At 37.1% G+C, this 22,009-nt stretch overlaps 1 long non-coding RNA gene across 1 annotated transcript; it reads left to right on the top strand.

The window, feature by feature from the left end:
• The first annotated feature begins 320 nt into the window (after window positions 1–320).
• On the top strand, window positions 321–11,215 carry LOC147863670 (uncharacterized). Its single transcript, XR_015529847.1, has 2 exons — window positions 321–597; window positions 10,869–11,215. It is a non-coding gene; the product is annotated as an uncharacterized LOC147863670 (long non-coding RNA).
• The last annotated feature ends 10,794 nt before the right edge of the window (window positions 11,216–22,009 follow it).

Raw genomic sequence — 22,009 nt, forward strand, 5'->3', positions numbered from 1 at the left:
CACTTTTCGAAATCGATTCGATGTCACATGGAATAGGGGCGCTAGATCATTCTTACAAGAAGACCAATATCTATATTTGAGCCTCCAAAAAGGGGCACATAAATTATTGCATAACTAACCCATATGCAATGGTCATTTCCGAGAATGGTTTACTTGTGTTGTGTTGTGAATCGTGAAAGCAAATGTGAGCCAAGTAAGTATACATGGCTCGGATAGTGTGCATGTCTATGGACGGAACACTTTTGTGTTCCGATCCTTGTAAAATTTCTGACACATTCTAATACATGTATGAACAGAACAGGGAGGGTTGTGTTCTTCTGTTTGTTGGAAACCGAGTAACCTTACATGTAGAAAACGGACTTGGTAATGATCAGAGGGAAATAGAGATAGTTAGATCAATGTGTGTGTCTGTGTGTGTACGAGAGAGAGAGAGAGAGAGAGAGAGCGCAAAGATGAAGAAGACATTCCCTCCCGAAAGAGAGAAAGAAAATATTCATAGAAAGAGAGATCAATGGCATGTGGGTTTACCAGCCGCCGAATGCATCGCTGGCGATTTCAGTGGACGGACCTTCTCTTTGTATATCAGAAACCAGCAAGGTTAGTTTGATCTCTGTTCTGGCAAGGTTTGCTATTCTTGTCTAGTGCCTTTTGGTGTTGTTGTAATTTTTCCGAGTCTGGTTCGCAAAGGAGGAACACACACCATTCCGGTGATAAAACCAGAAATAAAGCTAATATTCCAGTGATAAAAAACTACATTTATGATTGGTAGGGAACGACCTCAATTCCACTTGGCCACATCTTACTATATGCTCACCTTGAAATCTTGTTTTTTATTTCAAGAAAAAATATCCTCCATTGGTATTAAAATTAAATTGGCCAGAGGCAATATACAAAAACTTCTTTATCTGTTTGCAAAGAACCATACTTCACATACATATAAATCAACATGTCAAAAACTTCTTCAGCTGTTTGCAAAGAACCATACGTCACATACATATAAATCAACGTGTTTCCTATTGAAATCTCATCGTCTAGCCTTTTCTTCACAATTTCAGCATAAATGCACTGACCCTCATCTGGTCTGCCTAAGTCAGCACAAGCTTTTTGGCTGTGTGAATATGCCAGAGCATTCTGAAGGATTCCTTTGTCTTGCATCTGTTAAAAAATAATACAGCATCTCCTCAGCATATCCATGGTCTATATAGCCTCTTATGAGTGCATTCCATGAGACGATATCTGAAACCATAATTGTGCTAAATGTTTTCTGTGCAGTTGCCAGGCAACCACATTTAGAATACATATCAATCAAGGTGCTTCCTATAAGATGGTATTTTTCAAACCCTTTCTTCACAACCTTGAAATCTTGTTATCCAACACGACACCAAGGTTTTTTTCACCGATGAGATGCTGCCAAGTCAACACCATAAGACTTATTGGTGAACCTAGCATACCACCCTAGTTCTATTCAGACAAAATCAGTTGCTGCCATGTCAACTTTGTAAAGCTTTATTGCGAACATGGCTTACTGCCGTGGTTCTTTTGTCACCAAATGTGATACTGCCATGTCAAATCAATAAGACTTACTTGTGAACATGCCTATTCCCTTTGTTGTTTTGCAACCGATGAGATGCTACCGTGCCAACACCACAAGTCGTCCTTCAGTCTCTAAGGAATCTGGCTTTAGTTAAAAATAGAGGACCTCCATCTCTTTTTCTTGTTTGAATACTACATTGTGATTTTAAATGTGCTCTCTCTTCCTCCGCTATTTCATTCAGTTGATTTTTCCATCTCTCCTAGAGTCCAATGTGCGAAAAGCTGTTAGATAGGTTTAATAGAATGGAGCTACAGGAAACATAAAGACGCAGAACCACTCAAGCAACCTATGTATATGGTAGGAACAAAAATGAGCTGTTTACAATACAAGATAGAATAACCAATTTATACAAAATGAAGTTCAGGTAGGAGAATTGGCTATTTGGTAGCATATGGTTGACTTCTAATAAATAGGGAATACAATCTTAGTCGATAATAAATTATAGACTGAGAAAATCCAGGAACAGAGAGAATTTATTCAGATAGATAGATAAATAGATTCTATTCTCATCTTCGGAGGTTAAATATGATCTATGAGACCAAAAATATTAGATTTCACGTAATACATGTGAAAGTGAGTAGTGACTCTAGATGTTCAAGAACTTTACCTATGAATGTCGCAATCAAGAGTGCAAATTGTGGTTGTGAGAGAAATTCGTGCAAGGATTGAGTTTGATTGAAGATGTGTGGAAAGCATGGTCGAAGATGATCAAAGGCAAAGCATTGTATCAAAGTGTGATACTCAGACTCTGGAACTTGTTTAGGGCAAAGTGTGCATAGTCGATCACTCTTATCACTTGTGCCCCAACGCCCTGTCTCACATCGCTGTCACGGACACACCAAGCGTGGACTAAGACGGAGCACGGATGATGAGACTACGATGGAGCGATGATGGAATGACACAAGAGCATAAAGATAGAGATGAAGATCAAGGAGAGAGGATGGGCGAAACGAGAATACTAGATTGATATGTCCATGACTGGCGTTGTTCACCTTGAATTCCTTCAAGGTGAACTCAACTATTTATACTAAGTGGCATGCATACTTGTTGCACGCATGTGATACAATAGAGCATGTAGGCAGTAGGTATGCATGCATGTGCCAAGTGTTAATAATACAAGGGAGAAATTATGCACATAATGCTAGCTAAAACCTACAATGAGGAAGTATATACATGATTATATGCTAGATGTGGTTAACACATAACACTCGATTATAACATGGTCATGTCAAGAGTTCGATTCTTGACATTATCCCCCCTCCAACGATGCCTTCCCAAATCGTTTGTCGGCTTAAGGGGATATTGTTGATGAAAATCTTAGATCACCTCCAAAGTATTCTGTAAATCCTAGACAAGGAGTAACCCTTCCACAAGACGGGGTATTTAACACCAACGGGCATGAGCGACCATGTGTGGTCCTCGCCTAGAACTGGAACACAAATATTAACGGGTGTGAGCGACCATGTGCGGTCCTCACGGGGAGCATGAACACCAAGGGGCATGAGTAACCATGTGGGGTCCTTGCCGGGAACTGGAACGGTCCTCGTAGAGAGTTGGAACATGAACACCAACCGGTGTGAGCAACCATGTTGTCCTCACCGAGAAATGGAACACGAACGAGTGAGCGACCATGTGGCCCTCACTGGGAACAGAAACACGAATGGGAGTAATCGACCATGTGTGGTCCTCACCAGGAACTGGAACATGAACAACAACGGGCATGAGCGACCATGTCAGTCCTCACCAGGATCTGGAACACGAACAATAGTTGGAGTGAGCGACCATGTGCGGTCCTCACCGGAGATTGGAACACGAACGGGAGTGAGCGACCATGCGGCCCTCACCGGGAATAGGAACACGAACGGGAGTGAGCGGCCATGTGCAGCCCTCACCGGGAACAGGAACACGAACGGGCATGAGCGACCATGCGGCCCTCACTGGGAACTAGAACACGAACACCAACGGGAGTGAGCAGCCTTGTGCGGCCCTCACCGGGAACTAGAACACGAACACCAACGGGAAAGAAACTAAAAAATAGAGACAATGATGAGGAGAAACTAAAAGCCAATGAAAATGATGAGAAGAAACGAGGAGATGGAAATGGCGAGGAAGATAGGAAATGAAGCGATGTTGATGATGGTACGGTGACGATGGTAACTCTAGAAGCAAGGGCGATGACGGAGACGGGTGATGCTTCTAGTTGGAAGGTGAACAAACTGTCACGGACACACCAAACGTGGACTAAGACGGAGCACGGATGATGAGACTACGATGGAGCGATGACGGAATGACACAAGAGCGTAAAGATAGAGATGAAGATCAAGGAGAGAGGATGGGTGAAACGAGAATACTAGATTGATATGTCCATGACTGGTATTGTTCACCTTGAATTCCTTCAAGGTGAACTCAACTATTTATACTAAGTGGCATGCATACTTGTTGCACGCATATGATACAATAGAGCATGTAGGTAGTAGGTACGCATGCATGTGCCAAGTGTTAATAATACAAGGGAGAAATTATGCACATAATGCTAGCTAAAACCTACAATGAGGAAGTATATACATGATTATATGCTAGATGTGTGGTTAACACATAACACTCGATTATAACATGGTCATGTCAAGAGTTCGATTCTTAACACTCCTAAGAGTATATAGATACATTACAAAAGTCAAGAATATGCCGAATGATCGATTAACACATCTTGCTTGGAATGTTGGATGTAAGCTACAAAAGAATCATAAGAGTAAAATTCTCTCATCCAGTTGGGTTGTTGACATAAGAAAATGGTTTAGAAGATGGGGTTTGGATGATCTTTTAGAGCTTTCAGGAGATGCTATGTATTAAGTAATGATTGAGGAAAGGTTGGTGGAATCATTAAGGATGAAGTGGGAAGATGCTATGAGGACAAAGCTCTACATTGCAATTGTCAACCCTGAATGTTGGTCTCAATATAAGGCAAGAATTCCTATTGATCATATCTAACCTTAGCTCATTACCAATATAAATAGTAATGCTCATAGATCCCTCACACTACTTCACACTCAATCTCGCAAGCTAGGCAATGAAGTTGCATTATGGTATCAAAATGTAAAGTAGACGATGAATGTCACTTGCTCTTCACATGCTCAACATATAGCGCAATTCGTTCAAAATATGATGACATATTAAGAGGGAGTGATAACTTAAGTGCCATACTTAAGACACCACCTAGAAGGTTGAGCTCATATGTGCATGCCGTATTCACGCATAGAGACTTTGTGCTTCAATGTATGAATACCCCTTTTTAGGAAGAAGACACATATCAAGAACACATGTATACTCTGGTTCCATAGGTCAAAATTGGCTCTTTATGGACAATAAAAAAAATCTAAAATCTAAAATCTCTCTCTCTCTCTCTTAGATAGCTTAATGGTTAAGTCCTTGGCATATGTACACATAGGTCACAGGTTTGAGCCTTGCCATCACATGGTGGCCATCATAACATTTTTCATGCATTGCGATTGTCAAGAATCGAACTCTTGACATGACCATGTTATAATCGAGTGTTATGTGTTAACCACACATCTAGCATATAATCATGTATATACTTCCTCATTGTAGGTTTTAGCTAGCATTATGTGCATAATTTCTCCCTTGTATTATTAACACTTGGCACATGCATGCGTACCTACTGCCTACATGCTCTATTGTATCACATGCGTGCAACAGGTATGCATGCCACTTAGTATAAATAGTTGAGTTCACCTTGAAGGAATTCAAGGTGAACAACGCCAGTCATGGACATATCAATCTAGTATTCTTGTTTCGCCCATCTTCTCTCCTTGATCTTCACCTCTATCTTTACGCTCTTGTGTCATTCCATCATCGCTCCGTCGTTGCCTCATCATCCGTGCTCCGTCTTAGTCCATGCTTGGTGTGTCCGTGACAAGGAGTGCCAATATCTCTATGGGCCAAACACTTGTTTCCAAGAGCATAACTTGGTAGGAGGTAGTGCATTTAGCTCCTAATTGCTTCCTTAAAACATCTTTTGAATTTTCTCAATCTCATTCCATGCATTGAGAGAGATGGTGCCACCCCATACTCCTATTTCATAAAGCCCACCCCATACTCCTATTTCATAAAGCAATACTCGAGTTACCATGGCATTGAACAACATTAGTTTTACTTCCCATCCACAAGTATCACTTTGGTTACATTGGTTCTCCAAAAGGTATATGATTTCCAACTAGCTTGAAGCCTAGAATCAAAGCACGCACTCCATTTATTTGTGGTGGGTACATCAATACCAAGATATTTAAAGCTTTGAACAAATTGTATATGTTCACCTTTATATGTGAGCATAGGGTTGGATGGTTTGCATTGCCATCGTCTTTCTGTTCTCCATATTCATTGCTAGTCCACTATTATGGCAAAATTCTTCTAATATCCCAAGTAAATGTTGCATACTATCAACATCATATGAGAAGAGTACCACACCATCTTCATATAAAAGCAATAAGATAACATGTTGCATCAAGGCATTCAATCCTTCTTCTCTTGCAACCTTATTCACCACTTCTTCTAATTTATCAATACATAAGCCGAGGAGTGTGGGTGATAGTGGATATTGTTGCTTGACCCCCATGTTACTTAAAAAGTGCTTTGAGAATCCACTATCCATTTTTAGCTAGCATTTAACTTGTTCATATAGGCATGCAACAACAACTCAATACTCTAATGGCATGTCAATCTCTACCATTTTATTCCAAAGCTCACTTCGGGGTATGGTATCAAAAGCTTTCTTGAAATCAACAAAACAACAATAAAGTGTTTTTCCTTGTAGTCACTCTCTTCCATGATTACTCTCAAGGTGACCAAATGATCCACAATGGAGTGTTTTGGTCTAAATCTTGCTAGTACAAGTGCTCTTTTGCTTGTACTTTCAACCCATGTGCTTATGTTTTGCTCCATAATAGTGCTATATAATTTATTAATAGTTGAGCTCACCATTATTGTACGATAATTTGATACTTGATTCTTATCTCTAGCTTTAAATATCGAAGAAGGGAAACAATAATATTGGATGATAATGCAGACACCCTGCATGTATTTATATCGAAGAAGTTTATGAATGACTCTCAACTAAAGATGAAGCAATACCAACATCTATAGCATTGATTCAATGCAAAAACGCCCCAAAATTATCCTCTAGAAGGTAGCTTTATTAAGCTCACTAAAGGCATGCTGGGTTCTTATCGAAAAGCCTCAAGATAAAGTTGTCAAATCTTAGCTGAATCTGCTAATTCAGCAGCTTCCATCCCATTTACATCCATTGGTGAATAGTTCTTAAATTTTACCAAGTGACACCTAGCAATTTTTGTGTTTATTTTTCTTTCAATATGTGCCAAAATCTGTTTGGGAAGAAGAATTTCATCCAATTCTTTGAGTTTGGGTTGTTCCTCAAATGGTGTATCCTTTGGTACACCACCTACAAAAGTCAAAGAAGACTCAAATGAAATGCATTATGTATTCTCCAACCTTCAGATAGCCTCATAGTTGTAGAATTCTTAGCATAGAGTATGCCTGTAATATATGTGCTGCTTATTCTTAAGATAAAATACGTAGGATACTTCTTATATTTGTATTGCATCTAACTACTGGTTTTTGGCCAGACTTTAGTTAATTCAATAAATTATGAAAATTTAGAATACGTCAAATATCTTGAAATGGCAGTCCTATTACGTAGAATACGTGTTAATACTTCAGAGTATTCTGATATGTATTTTGTACATAAATTACATGTTTTTTAACAAGTGTGTGTAGCCTTAACCAGTAAGCTTTATAACATATATTTCTGAAATCTGAAAAGGTTCATATGAATGCCTAGTAAGCTTGGAAACAAATGTAAGAGTACCCATCACGAAGTTCAAACGTAAGTCCATGACAGTGATGGTCAACGGCTTTTTTCTCTTAGTTTGAGTCTTTTCAATGCAAACTTACCTTCAGCTTCAGTTGCTGATCTTGGACATATTTGTTGGGCTCAAAAATCCTATCATTTGAATAAAAAAATGGTTGGACATTTCTCCTTTCATCTACTATCTGAAAAGGAGCCTTACCTATTGATGTATTCATAATATTATTGTAGGCATTTTCAACTAATAAATAAATAGTGTTCCCAACATGCTGTTCATCTGTCTGTGGATGAAAACTTTAAGATAGTATCCATTTTCTCAATCAAGCTCTTTAAAATAGACTTGTCATCCCTGGGTTTCAGTCACAAACTATCGATAAGGGCATGCCATGGTAGGTATAGATATTATTCATATATATTTTAACCATGTCTTCTGACATGATCTTCTTCTTGATGGGAATAAAATGAGGTCACTTAGGGAATTTACATATGGTAGTCAAATTCCTGTTTGTAATCTTCAAACTTCAAAAGTTGAGTCGTGCTCTCGAGACAGGGAGAGAATGTTAAGCATGTGATTTGGTCCAGCTCATATCTGTAAAGTCCCCAGGTGGGTGACCACAAACCCGGCATCATGTTCTTGTTCGGTTCTCCCAGGTGTGGAACATGATGGGTTCTGTGTGAAGGGGAAACACACATGTCAACATTGACATATCTCTACTTTGAGCTGGAATCTATACATATTTCCAAGAAATAGCATTGGGTGATAGTGTGGACAACCCACATGTATTTATATTAAAAACATTTATGAAGTATTCTTAACTAAATCTTTATAGCATCAATTAAATGCGGAAAAGCCTCAAACTATGCTCTAGCAAGAAGCTTTATTAAGCATACTTGGGTTCTAGTAGATAAAGTTGTAAAAGATGAGCTGAATCTGCTTACACCAGCTTCCATACACTTTGCATTCATCGGTGAATATTTCTTAAGGGTTTAGGGTTTCTGTCTGTAGGTGCCAAAATCTGTTTGGAAAGATAAATTTCATCCAATTCTTTTAATTCGGGCTGTTCTTCAAACAGTATATCCTCTTGTATGTCACTTATAATATAAAAGTTCAAGACTTACATGCAATGCATTATCTATCCTCCACCCTTCGGGTAACCTTAGCTGGTAAAGCCTCATCACATATATTTTCTCAAATAATGAAAAAATAAATTGTAGAAACAACTTAAAGAGTACCCATCACAGGGTGCAAATGCAAGTACAAGGCGATGGTGATCAACTGCTTTCATTTTTTAGATTGAGTCTTTTCAATGGACATTTGTTGGCCTCAAAAATCCTATTCTTTGAATGCAAAAAGGGTTGTATTTTTCTCCGTAGTTCCACTATCTCAAAAGGAACTTTACTGTTGATATATGCACAATGGTACTGTATGCATTTTCAGCTAACGTTAAATAGTGTTCCATGCAGTTTTATGCTTTGAAGCATAGTATCTAAGCAAATCTAATGCCCCTCTGTCAGTGGATGAAAACTGTAAGAAAGTATACATTTTCTCAAACAAGCTGTAGAAAATATACTTGGTGTTCTTGGGTTTCAGTCACTGACCATATACAAGGGCACGCCATGGTAATTAAAAATATTATGCATGTATATTTTCACTGTGTTTTTTGACTTTATTTTCTTCTTGATGGGAGTAAAATAAGTTTGTTTGCTTAGTCTACATATGCAGTCAATATTCAGATCATTTCCAGATTGTGATCTTAGAAATCGAATATAAAGTCCATAGCTACTTCCCCATAGTCTTAGTTGGCAAAGGCTGCAACCACTACTTTTTTTACTGTCAAAACTAACTATTATGCAACAATTTGATGAACTGTACGTAAGGAGTAATTTCAAATGTTCCTCGAAAGTGTTCAGTGCAACCTCTTCTTGAATGGTAATGTGTTTCAATGGTGGATCACTCTTTTGATGCAATGTTAAGAATCTTCGTCATAGTTCGAGTTCACAAGTGGATGCCATGATGACGTAGCACAAATTTGTTGAAATCTAGAATAATATATAATCATGAACTGCGAGAGGTTGGTAAACCTCAACCATTGATTTAACTAAAATTGATCACTGGAGAAATCTTAAATAAATGAAAAAAAAATCCTAAGCTTTTGGACTCATTAAGACTTAATTCACATCCAAGAAGCTGGATTGCTCTCGAACAAGAAAGTTCTTGGGCCCAAACAAAGATCAGCACTTCTTATAACTTCTCTTTATGGATACTTGATAGAAGAGGACACAAAAAGATAAGAGTTCAGAACCGACAAACACAGCCATTAGTTTAAGCCAATGCAAGGAAATCAATAACCTGATGCTTACTAGGCCAATCATATGCTGACCCTGGTGTCTGTTGGCTGTGGCTGCTCTGCTCTGGGTACCATGGCCCTAGGATGTTTCACATTGACCATGCAATGACGTCTCATCTGAATTAATGTTCTAGAGAAGCAAGTAAATAGTAGTAATAATTAAAAAGTATCAAGTTTCAGGAAAAAGTCTTGTTTTTTCAACCAATTGAAAATTCCTGCTAATCTGAATCTTTGCCAATATTTTTGAAATTTCACTCTTATTTATTTCAGAAAAATTGAAAAACTTAATTCTACATATGTAATATAGATGTCTCATGTTTGTGTCAGATATGGCTTATGGAAAAACATTTGTTTCAACCATTTGAAAACTTTATACTTGTGGGAATCTTTGCCAGTATTTATTGAACCTAAATGTGGTCTATATAGAGAAGTATGCAAATATTTCTTCAGGCTATGAAAGAAAGAAAGTTTTGTATTAAGTGGGGGTTCATTTTAAATTGGATAGTTGAGATTTTGACCGATTTTGTGCCAGCTTTTATGCTATAATTTATAATTTCAAGAAAGTTCAGTTTAATTTATTATTTTGTGTACAAATTTCGTGAAACTTTAATTTTATAGAGAAGCACACTGGCTGATGTAAAAGAAGATTTTGGAATGCCGAATTTTCATAATTATTAGCCAATGTGCAGTATGCACTCTTTTGCATGTTTTTAGATCTGATCAAATAATCTGGTTTCTGCTTGTCTGTGAATCAGATGGGGCAACAAATGCCTTCCAGTTTACCTGGTCGATTACCTTTCCTTGCTGCTAGAGTGCCCCATAGCTGGAGAAAACAAATATATTAAACTCACCTAACAATTGTATTATCATGCACCTACTGTTTCCAAATGGCTAGATAATAAGGGACATAACACCATCTTTCATGACTTATATCATCATAGCTGGGAAAACCATATCTGTCTGCCTCATTCTATCTCATGATAGCTTTTACAATTATGGGAATTCTGAAATGAACTTGTTAATACAGTTTTGCAGTGGGCAGATCAATACTATATCTATCAAGTATACATAACACATTCATACTTTCAGTTTCTCTACTTTGCAATTTGTCTTGCACATAGGCCCCGGCCCCACGGACCACGTCCTTAGCACCCTTGTCATTGACAGATAAAGGCCATTATCTCCCGCTATCGCTGGTTCTTCCCTCGCTTCAGAGACCTCTCCATTCTGGATCGATCTATGCTAGAGATCTTTTGAAGACAAAAGTTATAATATATCTAACTTGAGAATCTCACATGTGCGAAAACTAGATTCTTTAGTCTCATTTTATCTTATTTACTTTTATATTTAGTGAATAATATTTATTTTAATTTGCTTTGTTGTTCTCAACGACGAGACAACACTTATGATGTAATCTCTTGTTGGTCTTATAGGCCATTTTGTCCTCTTAAAAGACGTTAATGTATCTATCTTTCTTTCTTTCTTTCATCCACCTCCTAGAATCCCTTAGGTCATCAGTGTGTGATTACTTGTTATTTTGTCAACGTAACACATTTTGTGAACATGGGCAGATCTCCTCTCATTTGAAAATTTGCATGTTCTTCCAAAGTACTTGGATATCTGTTACTGTTATAAAGAGATTATAGATTGTCAATGGGAAGCCCATATGTCAAATAAGAATATAATGTATCTATTAGAGAACTTTCCTACTTTGAGATCATATCTATAAAATAGATCAATTTCTGTAACTGGCACCATTCTTTTTTTGCCTAAAAGATTCTTTCTTCACAGCCATGAAGCACAACTTTAATTTTCTGCAATGCCAAGATTGATGCGTATAGAGGCTCAATGTGTCTCGCTGCAGTCAAATGGCGGAGCTATTGAGGCCACTGGGTCGACAGCTGATTCCATCAAGAAAGACAACTTATCTTTGACGAAATATGAAAACATGGTTATGGAGGAGTTAAAGAGATAGACAAAAGCCTTATATTGAAATGCATGTCAGATAATCAACTCCGTCTTTTTGAATTTTAAGCCAGAAGTGACAGAGAAGTTAGTGTGATTGCTTGTGAGTTGCAACTGCAAGGAATGTGGAGATCACTGCCAAATTAAGAGCTAGGAAGGAGCTCCATGCATTGTACTTCGACTGAGGCTTGAGAACCTACATAAATTTTTTTCTTTTTGTTTCTTACCGTGAAGAACACAGTGAATAGAGTAGATTGGAGCATGTGAAAAAGGAGAGGGAGAGAGACCAAGTGGGTATAGATCAGTTGGTATGGTTGTCTGGGGAAGATAAATGGTCATTTGTTCCCCTATTGCGCAGTTGGTTGGATTTGAACCCATGTCTACTGATGAGTAAAAAATGCCGACTTAGTCATAGGGTGCAACAAAGATGGTGATGTACTTACAGGACCCAGAAAAGTATTACAAGAAGTTTTCTTTGCTACTGTCAAGGGAAAATGTGCCTTGAAAGGTTATATTAATAAATACACCCATGACGAGGTCAAAGAATTGATGCAAAGCAATGGAAATACAAATGTGACCCATTATCAGGACAAGGATATTATATGGACAAAACTTATAGATGACTTGGAAAGGCAAATGTTTAGAGTCGAGTTGTAGGAATCAAGTTGAGGTCACATGTTCCTCCTGCATTTTGTCAGAGTATATGAATGTGCCGAAGAGATAAGAGTGGGTGTTCTTAATTTGAAGAGGTCATGGAATGTTCATGCATTGGGCAATCGATGGTGAAAAACATTTGCAATGACTGCTTCACATTGAGAGACCAAAACCAACCTACTCTGGAATCGACTAATTTAAATTTATCTCAAGAGCTGTAAGGTCAATCTTTGTTATTTTGGAGACGATCATGAATATTCCTGTTTAGATGAGAAGAGCAGGGTAAAAGGTGTTTAGGTTAGGCAGTGAGTTTATATGAGAAAGTTCTTAATGCAATTGTTCACAAGAGTGTGTGAAGAAGCTTTCTTTGACTTGTATATGGATGGGCCAATAATAGATTGACGTGTACCTATCAAAACACCTATTCCCCAGCAAACAGTAGCGATCACCTTGATGTACAACAAATCTCGCTCTCAAAATGTCAGATCATCATGTGTAACATTGGAACCCCAACCTGTTGTATCCTTACATTAAAATCTGTTTTTTATGTATATATGTGTTTTATTTTCAAGAAACAAGGAGAATTACCATTCATATTTTGTGGACATCATAACCCAAACTATGTCATATACAAGCTTAAAAAAGGTTCAAGTGAGCAACCCTCTACACGACTACAATGGGAAGCATGAACATAACCTAAACTTACATGAAATTGCAGTGGACACGTTGCTAATAAATCTAAAAATGTACCCATGTGCATGGTTTTGTGTGAATGGCTTTTTTAAATCTCTTGACTTAAAGAGTAATAACCATTGGACTCTTTCATGCTGTGATTAATGGAGACATGTATCCAAATTGGGCACTATTCATTGGTGGTTGCTTGAAATTGTACGTGACTTTCACTGTTATTACATACAATCCTTATAAAATATAATGAGATCAAACAATTCTTTGAGTTTCACATCTGAATAGATGCTGGTAATCCAAGCTAAAAAAGGGATGCCACACTCTTGATTCAACACATTTATTGTGAAATGTCACAATATTATTGGTGACTAAAATAAATAGATGTTGGTATTCAAAGTAAAAGGAAAGTCTCAGTCTACAAACATGTGTGTGTGTGTGTGTGTGTGTGTGTGTGTGTGTGTGTGTGCGCGCGCGCGCGCAATATATATCAATTTGCATGTCACAATATATATTATGTGATCAGTTTGGAGACACAAACATGGGTAATGTGAAAGTGAAGAAAAAATGTGGTGGTAGGAAAATTCAAACCAAAGGCATCCAAACACCTAAATATACAAAACATAGGACATACAAAGGGATCATCTAAGGGAAAGTCTAAATAATTGATATGGAAGAGAAGTTGATCAACCAAAATTCTGCACATTAATAACAGTCTAGAGAGTGTAGCATCAAACCCATGTGAAAAACCAATGGCAAAGGGTTCAAGGTCTTGTGGTCAAAAGCCAAAGAGCCAAAAGAAGCTTTGACGTTGATGAGAAAGGAGCCATAATATTAAACAATGGGTAATTAATTGATTCTAAATATCAAATCCATTGATCCAATAGACATCAATTCCCATGCCCAATGATTCATTTTCTTATACTTCTGTAATTGCCTTGTAGCTCCTCAAATGCAAGGTTATACACATCAATGAGTATTCCCAATACACCCTCTTTCCCATACTTCTTTCATGAGCCATAATTTTCCTTAGAGCATGCAAATCCAATATGCATCAATGACTATATTCTCGAATACACCATTGATCTTGTACTTCCCAATATGCAATCGGGCTTGCGATTCTCTAATGATTCATTGACCTTTCTTTGTAGAAGTATAGGGCACAAACCCTATAGTGAACATTATCCTTGTTGGAATTGAGGTCTCCAATACTACATCATGTGAGCAAGGGCTTCTTTAGGTGATGTGAAATAGTCAGAAATACATTTAGAGTGAAGGAGACGTATGAACTATCTAAGTAAATCTTGTGCTAAAGTACAATAGGAATGCCTGTTACATTTTAAAGCTAGTGAAGGAGAGGGTGGAGCTATCTAAGTAAATATTGTGCTAACGTACAATAGGAATGTCCGTTACATTTTAAAGCTAATGAAAATCGTTTCTATGTAAACCTAAAATTAGGGCCATTGTTGGGTCTATATCATTCCCATATCTAGAAATATTGCATTGATAATATTGTCATATAGAAAAACAATAATTACTATCATAGTTGCAATTGTGATCTTGGAAAAAGCAACCTCCACACACACACAAAATTGCACAACAAAGTATCAAGAACTCTCAGTTAAGTCCAAAAGTGCAATGCTAAATGGATTCGGGGTCAATTCTATGTAACACTTCAGACTTTGTACCAAATGGAACACAATACAACACAGTTCAATATTCAATACCCCTCACTACCCCCCACCCCCCAACCACAAATAAGCCTTCTCTGTGGACATTCACTAACATGGTAATGACGTTAACATTCATCAAGTACCATTGAAATGGTTGACACTAGTGATTAACAATAAGTATGCCCTTTATCAAATTATTGAGCCTAACTAGGTGGGATATTTGATTAGTAAGATATCCATTTGACAAAACCACTTAATTGTTGACATTTCAAGATATATCTTTTGTTAGTTCTGAAAAGGTCAACTCTTGAATGTGAATGACATTTGTCTAAATTATCTTAAATTGAGGTTGAATGTTAGAATTTGGTACCCTACAACATTTGTAACTTGAAGAGACCAAATGTGACAAAATTTAGTAAAGATTATTGTCAATGCCCTTGGGACAATGAGAGAATCCAATGGACCCCATGAATCGTATTTGTGAAACCTTTGCCTCATTTCCTTTGATTAACATTTGCTTTCCACTTTAATGCTTACGTTTTTACACTAGTTTTGCATCATTTCCCTTCATTGGCACATATTTTCACTTTGACACACAAGTTTGTACACTATCTTGTATTCACCCTTTTTCATTTTCCGCATTTTAATTTTACTATGGTAATGTGATAGAAATTGAATCCATTGGGGTTTTATGAGTGAAGATCACTAGAGGACTAGTGATTGTAAGTTCAAGGATATTGAAATAGTTTTCTTGTTGTCCATGTTATGCATGGACTTGAAGATATATTGTCTCGAAAATGAAGTTAAGTTAGAGTGTTTCAATTAAGAAAGTCAAACTCCTAGTTTTCCATGTTTACATGCACATTTTCATATGTAAGGTTCCTTTATTTTATCGTAATGGTTATGTTTAGTGAACTCAAAAACCAGTCAAGGAGGAACACTCAATATCTCCTTTTACAACTTTTATATATATTATGTGGGTATTTTTACATATCAATTTGATCAACAATACTAGATTGTCACTCTACAAAATAACAATTGTCATATGTGAGGCGTTCTTTTATATGGGTGCATGTTATTGTCTTGTCTAAAATGAAAGCATTGTAATATGGATCGTGAAGCATCAATACCCATTGATCCAAAGTAGCTACTCTATTTTGCATTGTCCTTTGTCCCAATTGTCAATAATATCCACTCTAGGCCCATTTCATTCGTCTTCGACCATCAACTCATAGGGGTAATCATTTTCCTTTCCATTAGTCCCCACCATGATTGATATTGTGACCACTTCTCCACCACATTGTATTTGGATGGCATGTCTATATTCTTTTGCGCCTTCAAGGCTTCTTGTGTTCCTTCATTGCTTACAAAAACTACATTATGGTGTGCGTAAATGTCATTCACAACGCAAAAAGATAGTCGTTTCTTTTACTAGTTCTTTCATTATAATCCACATTAACAAAGATGGTGATATGCCTTTTGTTTCAAAACAAAATATCCTTCCATTAGTTATATAAAAAGGTCATAACGGCTACAACATACAAAGTATTTTTTCCCCAAGCCCGTCTTGTGTAAGACAATGGCTGAGGAAACAAATCTATGTACTCCAAAGTAGAGAAAACAGTCCACTAATTGCAAGCTATTCCAAAGACACATTGCAAGGTATCCATATCCATAGACAACAACAAAAGTAGCTATATTTGGAAACAAGCCCTCACAAGTCATAGTCATGAACCATTTCAATACTTCTTCAACCTGCTCCTATTCAACATAATCTTTATCCAAAAAACCGAGTGTTATTCAAGGTAGATAAAAGTGTATTCCATGCCTATACATCTCGGATTTGAAGGCGATCAAATACACTACGTGCTTTTTCAAGAGAACCACATTTCCCATTTCTGACTATAAACTCAACAAGTATGCTTCCTCTTTCTACATCAACCATCTCGCAGGATTACCACCAAATTCCTTTACATACAACAACAAATTAAGTCAAGTTTCCTCCACTCCTCATGAGCTTATGCTTTGGCTCCCACACCATCATCACTCATCCTTATCAAAAACATATAAACTGCTTCGGTAAGTCCTCATCAACCATCCCGTTGATTACCAAAATCAGAAAATGCTTCATTTTCCGCATCCACCATCTCGCCCTTGTCACTCCACAAGACTGGCCCTATCACATCCGCCTCTTTTATGTCCTTCATATCAAATTTAAGTTAAAAAGGAAAGAAGAAACTATATACCTCACCAATATCTTTGAAATAAGAAAGGACTAGGAGGAAGGAATAGCCAATGTGACTCATCCAGCCATAGAGGTATTGGCCACCATATTTTACAAAATTTTCACCTTTTCTTATGCACCTTTTCCGGTGTTCCTTTAATACTATCATACTCTCACTTAACTGTGTGCACCAAGTTGTTCCAGAACATCTTAATCATATCCACCACATTGTACTCGATGCCTTCATATTTCTTGTTGCAACGACACTTCCACCACACCCATAAAGCATTAATTGAAACATTATTCCAAACAAAAGAATCTCTAAGCAATTTACCACCAAGAATGTTAGGAAGAACTGCTTAAATTGTACTCTCCGACACACGTAATGCTTCTGCACATTGCTCCACATCGTACAAAGATACCAGCACATCCAAAGACCCCTAGAAAACAGCCCCCCATGTAAAAATTGCTCCCTTATATTTACAAGAAAATGTCCTCAATATTCTTCCCCAATACTTTCGAGCTACACTACAAGTCCAAAATAAATGTTTCAAAGTTTCCTCCTGTACTTGGCAACACACACAACGGCGATCATCGACTTATCCTTCTAAATGAAAACCTACATGTAAAGAATAATGAAGCATTAACCACTTAAAAGAAATTGCTCTCCGCATACATGGTAGAGCAAATAAACTTTTCCAATAAGCCACTATATATTGATGCGATATAGCACCTGACTCCCAATACTTTTGTGCATCAAGATTTATGCAATGATGTTTCATCAAAAAATATCTCCCATATGCCACGGAATATTGGAAAAAGGGAAGAATCCTACTCTCTAGAAAACAGACCTTTTGCATCTATCTCCTTAAAATTACACCCTTCTTGCATTAATCCCCTATAAAAATGTATGCTTTTGGAACACAAGTAAAACTATGAAAGTTGTTCGGTAGTTAAAGTATGCTTCAAAGATATTGATATATCCTTCATGGGAAAGAGCTCCTTGAGGACAAATCCTTGGTTTTGAAAACTTGAATCATGTTTAACAATTGAATGGAAATATCTAAAATACAATTGATGTGAGTAGTTCAAAGGATAATGGGTTTTGCACCTCTATTTCTTGCATTTACCCAAAAGAGCTAGGGAGAGAACAAAAGTTCGATCAAAATTTGCTCATAATTGTTTTTGCAATATTAACATGTTTGATGCCATTGTGACCAAGCAAAAGAGGTAATATAGACAAGTGGCAACCCAATCTTTGTCAACTTTAGGTAGGCTAGGCTACATTGCATCTTAGCATGTCTTATCATTGATAGTTTTTAATAGGAAAATGTGCCCACGTCGGGCAACCCCTAAGATTCATCAGGGAGGTGCCCATGCCTAGATACTACAAAGCCTTAGTGATTCTCAAAAGGACAACTCCCCTCATGGAAGATGGATTAGTACGTTAAGGGATATTGGCCTACATAGGAATGCATTTGGCAAAAGCAAATTTGAGGGAAAGTGTGGAGAAATGCTCTTTGACACACCTTAAAGTATTGGTCATATCTAGTAGAGGTAAAGGTAAGGAATATCATGTTTGGGATCAAGTTCATATACTATACATTTGCATTCCATTATTCTTTAGAAAAGACTCGTACAATCATACTGATATCAATACAATGTCTTGAAAAATTATTCCATTTCCATAAAACCTTGGTTACGCACGCACGCGCGTGCTCATACACATACTTATATATACATATATGAATGTTGCTACATGTGTAATGGAACCACTTGTTAGACATCCTCCTATAGAAAATGGCCATTGCAAATTTATTACGACACAATGTACAAATGTAACTTGTGTGGTGTTGTCTATTAAAAGTTCAAATTTTGAACATGATGGTTGCTATCTCACATTTAAAATCAATTTATAGAAACGTTGTGCAGCATACCTATTGTATGTATAGATATAACTCCCTCGTCCCCATACTCTAACCTCTTATAATTTATTCTCATTCTCATTGCCATGTGGCATTTAATGCACATGTTGATTACCAAGCATAGATAGCATTGGAATTTTAGCACCACCAACTCACAAGCTATAAAGAAATATTCAATAAGAGAAAGAGTCAAAGTGAATAAACAAGCACAATTGATTTTAATTATTGGCTTATAGTATCAAGAAACATAAATGTGTTGCTTATACTATGTATGATCCATCATATTCATGTGGGGGGGTACTTTATGACCCCAAGAAAAATTGGTGATTGCCAAACTTTATTTCTTAATATAAATAGATGTGTTGTCCCATTACTCACATTAACTGAAACAATCCTCCCACCTATTCACACAATGGATGTAGCCATTGTCCATTGGTGCAAACTAGATTTGGACTCTTGGAGATTTAAGTATGTCGCTTTTCATCCATACATACTTACGCATGTACATGCACATACAAACACTTACATTTCCACAAGTGTGTACATGTCACATTTGTAAGTACAACATGGATGTGGGTATGCATGCATACTACACATACGAATACGTGAGGACCATTGCTTTACTCTTTTGTTATTTACTTTATAAGCCTTTTTGGTTGGAACTTTGCATGAATGCAAGTGTGCCAATGTTTTGTTTCTGGGTGTGTAATAAGTGCATGAGCAATTTGCAATTTGCAATTGGGAATGTGTATGTGTATCATCATACATGTGCACAAGATATCAGATTTGGATGTGTGTGTGTGTGTGTGTGTGTGTGTGTGTGGTAAGGTGGACAAATAATTGCTTTAGCAATGTTTTCAAAGAAGTATGTATGTCGGTAAGACTAAGAACATGCGAGTAGAGGAATTGTTCAAATTCTCATTCATGTATGCATTTTTTGACAAAGAGACCTTTTCTCAAACTTGTGTTGTGTTGTGTTGTGTATGTGTGTGGCAGAAAAAAGGCTTGCAAACAAGTTGAATGTTGGGATCAGATGGATCCACCATGGAGACTTCATAGTTCATTAAACACATATATATACCAACCATGGAGACTTCACAATTCATTAAACATATATATGCCAAACGTGGAGAATTCATACATAACCTTTAACAACGAAACAAATTTGACCAAGAGGGAGAGAGTAGGTTTCACTTTATGACTTGTGTAGTGGCTAGATCAATTTGGACATATATATATCTACAGTGTTGGCTTTGATAACTTGGGTTATGAGAACAACCATTCTAAGGGGTATGTGCACAAGTTGAGTTTGGATTGCCTTTGCACACTTTCAATTTGAGTTCTTGAGGTATCAAGTTGATGATGGCATAATTGGCAAGTTTGAAATGCTTTTGTACCGAGATGGAATTTGGGGTTCAAAGTGTAATAGAAGACTTCAAAGTATGTTTACTATGGGAAGATCTCCTTATTGGAAACTTCAACGATATTAACACGGGAAGAGGTCCAAACACATGAGAGAGGTGACATAACCCTAATACTAACTAATAGGAAGAGCAAGCTTAACTTAGCCACCAATCCTAAGTAATATGTCTCAATTGTTTGTTGGTCGGGTATGATTCCCACACCCAAAAATAAAGGAGATTTATCATTATTATTATTATTATTATTGTTATTGGTAGCCTCATTATTATTCTTATAATTGTAAATGTGGAATTTCTAGTGAATTAGAGGATAGATTTATACAAGAAGTGAGAAAAGGGACATCCCGAAACTCGATGATGTCAGCTTTTCTTTCCAGGATGACGGAAGTTGGTCAACGTAAGCACGTGCTGCACTATGAGGCCCATGGTCAAAACAGCGATTTCTGGTTTTATTATGTTTTTTTTTCTTTTTTTTTATAACAGTACATAATAAAAATAAAAAATTATTATTATTATTTGTGATGTGAAAAAGAAGGACCAAACCATTATATATAATTTATCTACGGTCCAGATGAAAGGAAGCCCTGTAGATTCTCTCTCTCTCTCTATGTTTCTCTGTTTCTCTGTCTGTCTGCAGAAGTACTTTCTGCAGCATATAAGGAAAAGGAAAAAAGCACGACGCAGATCGATCCATGGATCGGTCCATGCATGCAACCAAAACAAACAGCACAGAGCTCACACAAAAGCAGAAGAAGAAGAAGAAGAAGAAGCAGAAACGAAAAAAACAAACAGGTGCTAGAAAAACCAAAGAGAAGAGAGAGAGAGAGAGAGAGAGCATCCATTGTCATATGATTTGTATTCAATAATAAAAAAACAGAGACACAGACAGTGACAGAGACACACACACACACACATATATATGTATATATATATATATACATATATATTTTGCGAGTTAGAGAGAGAGAGAGAGAGAGAGAGAGAGAAATTCCGAGTATTTACGTTCTTGTCCTCGAGGCTTCCTTTGTTTCCAATGTGTGCTTTTTACTTGTTTATATTTCCCCTCCTCTTTCTGGTATTTTTATATTTGTTTCCGGATTTACTTTTATACAGCTTTTTTTTTGTTGTTGTTGTTGCTTACATACATAATACATACGCGTACTTTGGGGAAGAGAAACTAAAAAGGAAAAGTAAAAAAGGCGACTTTCTTTTTTCCCCCCCTGTTCCTCTTCTTTTTTCTATCTTTACTTTCTGTTCAACGATTTCCTCTCTACGTAAAATAGTAGTAAGTAAGTTGTATGTAGTAGTAGTAGTAGTAGTAGTAGTAAATTAAAAGGCGAAAGCCGATCGATCTTTCAGCTTTTGATTAGATATCTATATTTCTCCTTTCTTTCTTCATTCATTCTTTCTATCCTTTTTTCTTCTTCATCATCTCTCTAATAAAAAAACTCAAGCGATTTCTTTGTCACGTTATTATTTCGGACACCCCCAGGCAGCCAGCCCCTTCCTTCCTTAGGCAGCAGCATTGGTCATTACATTAACTAGCCTCCCCCGTCTCCCACCCATCGGAGGCTAATTAATAATCCGCATCATTTTACTTCCTGAAACCTCAATCTCTCTCA

This window comes from Azolla caroliniana, unplaced genomic scaffold (genome assembly GCF_043228905.1).
Source record: "Azolla caroliniana isolate FFs.n. ecotype wild unplaced genomic scaffold, voAzoCaro1.0.p SCAF_5, whole genome shotgun sequence".
NCBI classification, from domain to species: domain Eukaryota; kingdom Viridiplantae; phylum Streptophyta; class Polypodiopsida; order Salviniales; family Salviniaceae; genus Azolla; species Azolla caroliniana.